At 38.5% G+C, this 4,467-nt stretch overlaps 1 pseudogene; it reads left to right on the top strand.

Annotated features, from left to right (window-relative positions):
• Positions 1–573: 573 nt before the first annotated feature.
• Positions 574–1,856, top strand: LOC110566949 (tubulin alpha-1B chain-like; annotated as a pseudogene).
• The last annotated feature ends 2,611 nt before the right edge of the window (positions 1,857–4,467 follow it).

Here is a 4,467-nt window from a genome sequence, read left to right as displayed (position 1 = left end):
CATAAACACTGGTCTAATTGTTATTTAACCATGGGCTGGTGGGGCACAGAGAGGCCATCAGATGCCCTGGAAATGGAATTCCAAGCAGTCATGAACTCTCTGAAGTCCTGTCATCTGGAGGAACAGGGCATAATCTTAAGCCCATCCCATTTCTTTTGTAGGTGTAACCTGTTTTACTTAAAATTTCATTGTTATTAAGGATTTTAGTTGGCTTCAATAAATCTGCAGTGGCTGATAAAATGTAATCCATTCACTTGAAGATGTTTCCTGAGCCAGTTGTAATAATGCATGTCAGCAATCTCAGTCTTGTAGAAACAGAGGAAAGAATTAGGAGTTACAGCTTGAAGAACTAAGCAAAAATAATACATAAGTGTTTTTGATCTTTATATATTTTTTCTTGTCTCCTGTTTATTAATCTCAATTTTAATATTACAGTCTTGTATTTCTGTTTTTCTTTTGGCCTACTGTGGTTACCCTTCTCCAAATTTCTTGATTTTAAAATAAAATTTAAGCACTTTCTTACCTTGGTTTTGTTCTTGGTTGGTTGGGGACCCAGTGTCTGCTTCTGTCATCATGCATTAGTGCATCTCCATCCACGTTAATCATGCTGGTATCCAGCTCAGCAATGTCTACTGGGAGCTCTACTCCCTTTAGGCTGGAAGCCAAGCCACAAGACCATCAAGAGAGGAGGTGATTCCCTCAACACCTTCTTCAATGAGATAGACACTGGCAAGCATGATCCTAGGGCAGTGTTCATAGACCTGGAACTTATAGTTAGCAATAAAATTTGCACTGGTACCTACTTACAGCTCTTCCACCTTGAGTAGTTCACCAGCTGTCCATAATTATGTCATGGCCACTACACCATTGGCAAGGAGATCATTGACCTTGTCTTGGACCAAGTGAACAGACCTTCATGAATTTCTAGTTTTCCTCCGCTTTGGCAGGGGGAAGCAGCTCTGGATTCAGCTTCCTATTGATGCAGTAGCTCTCTGCTGACGACAGGAAGAAGTCCAACCACCTGGGGTTCTTGATTTACTCACACCCTTCCCCCAGGTTTCCTCTGCTGTCACTGAGCCCTACAATTCCATCCTTACCAACCACACCACCCTGCAGCACTCTGGCTGTGCCTTCTGGGTTGACAATGAGGCCATCTATAATATCTGTCCTGGGAACCTCAATACTGAACATCCAACCTACACTAAAATCAGCCACCTTGTTAGCCATATTGTATCTTCCATCACAGATTCACTCATATTTGATGGGACTCTAAAAGTGGATCTGACTTAATTCCTGACCAACCCAGTGCCCTACCCTCACATCCACTTCCTTCTGGCTACATATGCTCCTGTTATCTCTGCTGAGAAAGCCTACCATGTAACAGCTTTTTGTAGCAGACATTGTCAGTGTCTGCTTTGACCCAACTCATCACATGATGAAACATGACCCTCACAATGATAAATGCATGGCTTGTTGCCTATTGTACTATAATGATGTGGTTCCTAAAGATGTCAATGCTGCCATTGATATCACCATCAAGACCAAACACAGCATCTAGTGTGTGGAACTGATGTCCCACTGGCTTCAGGGTTGGCATTAATTACCAATCTTGCACTGTGGTACCTGGTAGAAACATGGCTGAAGTACAGAGAGCTGTGTGCATGTTGATGAGCCATTGCTGATGTCTGAGCTCATCTAGGCCACAAGTCTGACCTGATGCAAAGCATGCCTCTCTACAATGGGATATGAATGACAGCATGGAGAAGGGGGACTTCTCTGAGGTCCCTGAGGACATGGATGTCTTAGAGAAAGATTATGAGGAGTTTTGTGTGGATTCTGTTGAAGGAAAGGGTTAGAAAAAAAGGACAGGGATATTAATCTATTCCTTTCAGCCCCTGTAAAACATAAAACTCCCATAATTTCAGCTTAAACATTAGCTGGCAGACATCAATGTTTCTATTTTGTTATTTTCATTCTGTGATCATGTCAATCTTTTCCATGTATGGCTGTAGGGTTTTCCCATCATGTCTTAAAGTAAAAGGCATTTAAAGGGGGGGGGGTGTTATTTTTCTTGTAAAACAAAAAAGTATGATGAATATATATACTAATATGAACAAAGAAAAGCCTACAAGGTCTTAACCCTTAATCCTACAAAAAGAACTATAGGCAACCAAGAAATGCTGGGAAAGAGAGAGGTAGACTTTCCCAGGGTAAATAATATCAACTTGCTTTCCAGCTGCAAATGCTCACCCTTGGAAGCATATATACAGGTAGCATTATATGGACTGAATAAGTTATAGTTAGCAATATGTATGAATATGTATGCATATGTATATGCAATAACAATTAGTTTAAAAGGAGGCCATGAATAAAGAGTATGGTGAAGAGCATATGGGAGGGATTTGAGGGAGGAAGTGGAAGGGAGAAATGTTATGATTAAATTATAATCTTAAGAAAAATGGCTTACATTTAGCTCTGTTTTGTAGAATATATCTTCTTTTCATTTTAATATTTAATATATATCTAATATATAATAACAAGCTTTTACATACACATATATTTTTATATGTCTTTGATTTAAGTAGTTCTAAGTTAACATTCACTAGTCTGAACTTCTACTGAATTATGGTCATAAACATGGCCTGTTTCATTTCTATTGCTTATCTTCATAAAGCTTTCAGAAAGTGTTGTAGGCCAACTCTTTTGGAGATCCAAATCAAGCATTCCCACTTCCTCACACTAAGCATTTTTACATCAAAGCATTCACTGCTGATAGTACAGTTTCCCAGCTTGTTCACTTGCTTAGGCTGTTCCTGCACAATACTCTAAGTTCTATCAGATGTCTGCTTCAGTGATCGATGCATTCCATGAAGGCAGCTATGTCTTCATTTTAGGAATGAGAGAAGTGAGAGAAACACCTGAAAGCCAGCAATAGTTATGGCAGAGAGAATATAAAATGACAGAAGGCATTGATAAAGAAACACACACAAGGGTCCTCTGAGGAAAAAGTTAGTAATTGCCATGAAAAGGAGGTGTTGGTGTGGTCTCTCTTCTACTCACTTTAGACAAGCTACAGGACAAAGCAAGACACATAAATGTCTTCATTCCCAGTCCTCCTGGGTTAGATATTTCATTCATCATATAAATTCTACATGGTAATTGTCTGGTTTGTTTTTCTGTTTTTCCTTTATTTCTGTGTGTGCTGTTCACGATGTGTTTAACCTCTGTCTCTGTCTCTCTGTGTGTCTCTGTCTTTGTCTCTGTACCTCTCTCTCTCTCTCTCTCTCTCTCTCTCTCTCTCTCTCTGTGTGTGTGTGTGTGTGTGTGTTAGCTAATTAAAAAATCTGTGTTATGAGATTGCTAATCATCACCTGGTTACAAACTGAGACATAATTCCCATTTCTGGGGCCTATACGGATCAATACAACACATATAAAGTAATTATTCTTAAGAAATCATGGAATGTTTTTAGCCACCGACCCTATAGACAGCAGGCATAGGATGTACCCTATGGGGGGGAGGTCCTGGAGATCTAATGCAGATATTACAAAGGGAGTAAGGACATATATGCAGGCATCTGTAAGGGACTTGGGATGCAGTGCCTGAATAAAAAGGTGGGACAGAATCTCCAAAGCGTGCTTAAATGTGAGTAAAATGATGGAAGGCAAGAGGAAGATTTGTGATCAGAAACAGCTTTATCAACTAGAAATAACATTCAAAGTTTATTAGTGAAGAAGTTGAACTTTCAGAAGCATGAAATTTCAAACTATGGTTTTACAAAATTGACCTATGTTATTTGCAATACTTTTATTTATTCTTTCATAATTTCATATACATATCCAAAATGTTAATTGATCAAAGTCCCCAGTCATTCTCTATGTTCTTCTTCCCCCTCCTATCAAATCCCTTCTTCTGCCCAAGTACTCCCTTATTTGCATGTTTTGTTTGGTGTGTGTGACCTAATTCATTTAATCAAGGTTTAATGCATAAGCAATGAGGGGGCTATTTACTTGAGGGGACAATGCTTCAATTCTATAACTCTAAGGCATATCACTCTCCCCCTTTCAAAATTTAACTGTTTTTAGCCTTTCTGGGAAGATATCAGGCCTCATGTATTCCTTTGCAATCTATGACGGAATGCTGTTATAACCAGTATTACAAAAATCATAGTTTTAGTAAGTTTAAATGTCTAGACACACTGTTTTCATATTCCCAAGTCTAAGCTTGCATTAATCTGAAATCTTGATATGGCTTATTTAATGCATAGTTGTTATGCATAGTCTTTCATGTTTTGTGGTTTTAATTAATACATCTGTGGTTTTCTAAGACAGAAGTCATTAAAGTATGCTGTCTATTCAACAGCTCCAAAAAGCATATCATTATCCAAAAACTTAGATGACAAATCTTATTAGGTGCATGAAAAATAAACCTTTCAATGGACAGAGTGTTATTCTTTACTTGTGAGCT

Source organism: Meriones unguiculatus, chromosome 9 (genome assembly GCF_030254825.1).
Source record: "Meriones unguiculatus strain TT.TT164.6M chromosome 9, Bangor_MerUng_6.1, whole genome shotgun sequence".
In the NCBI taxonomy this organism is placed as follows: Eukaryota; Metazoa; Chordata; class Mammalia; order Rodentia; family Muridae; genus Meriones; species Meriones unguiculatus.
The sequence above is the reverse complement of the archived record's forward strand: the minus strand, read 5'-3'. Positions and strand labels throughout refer to the sequence as shown.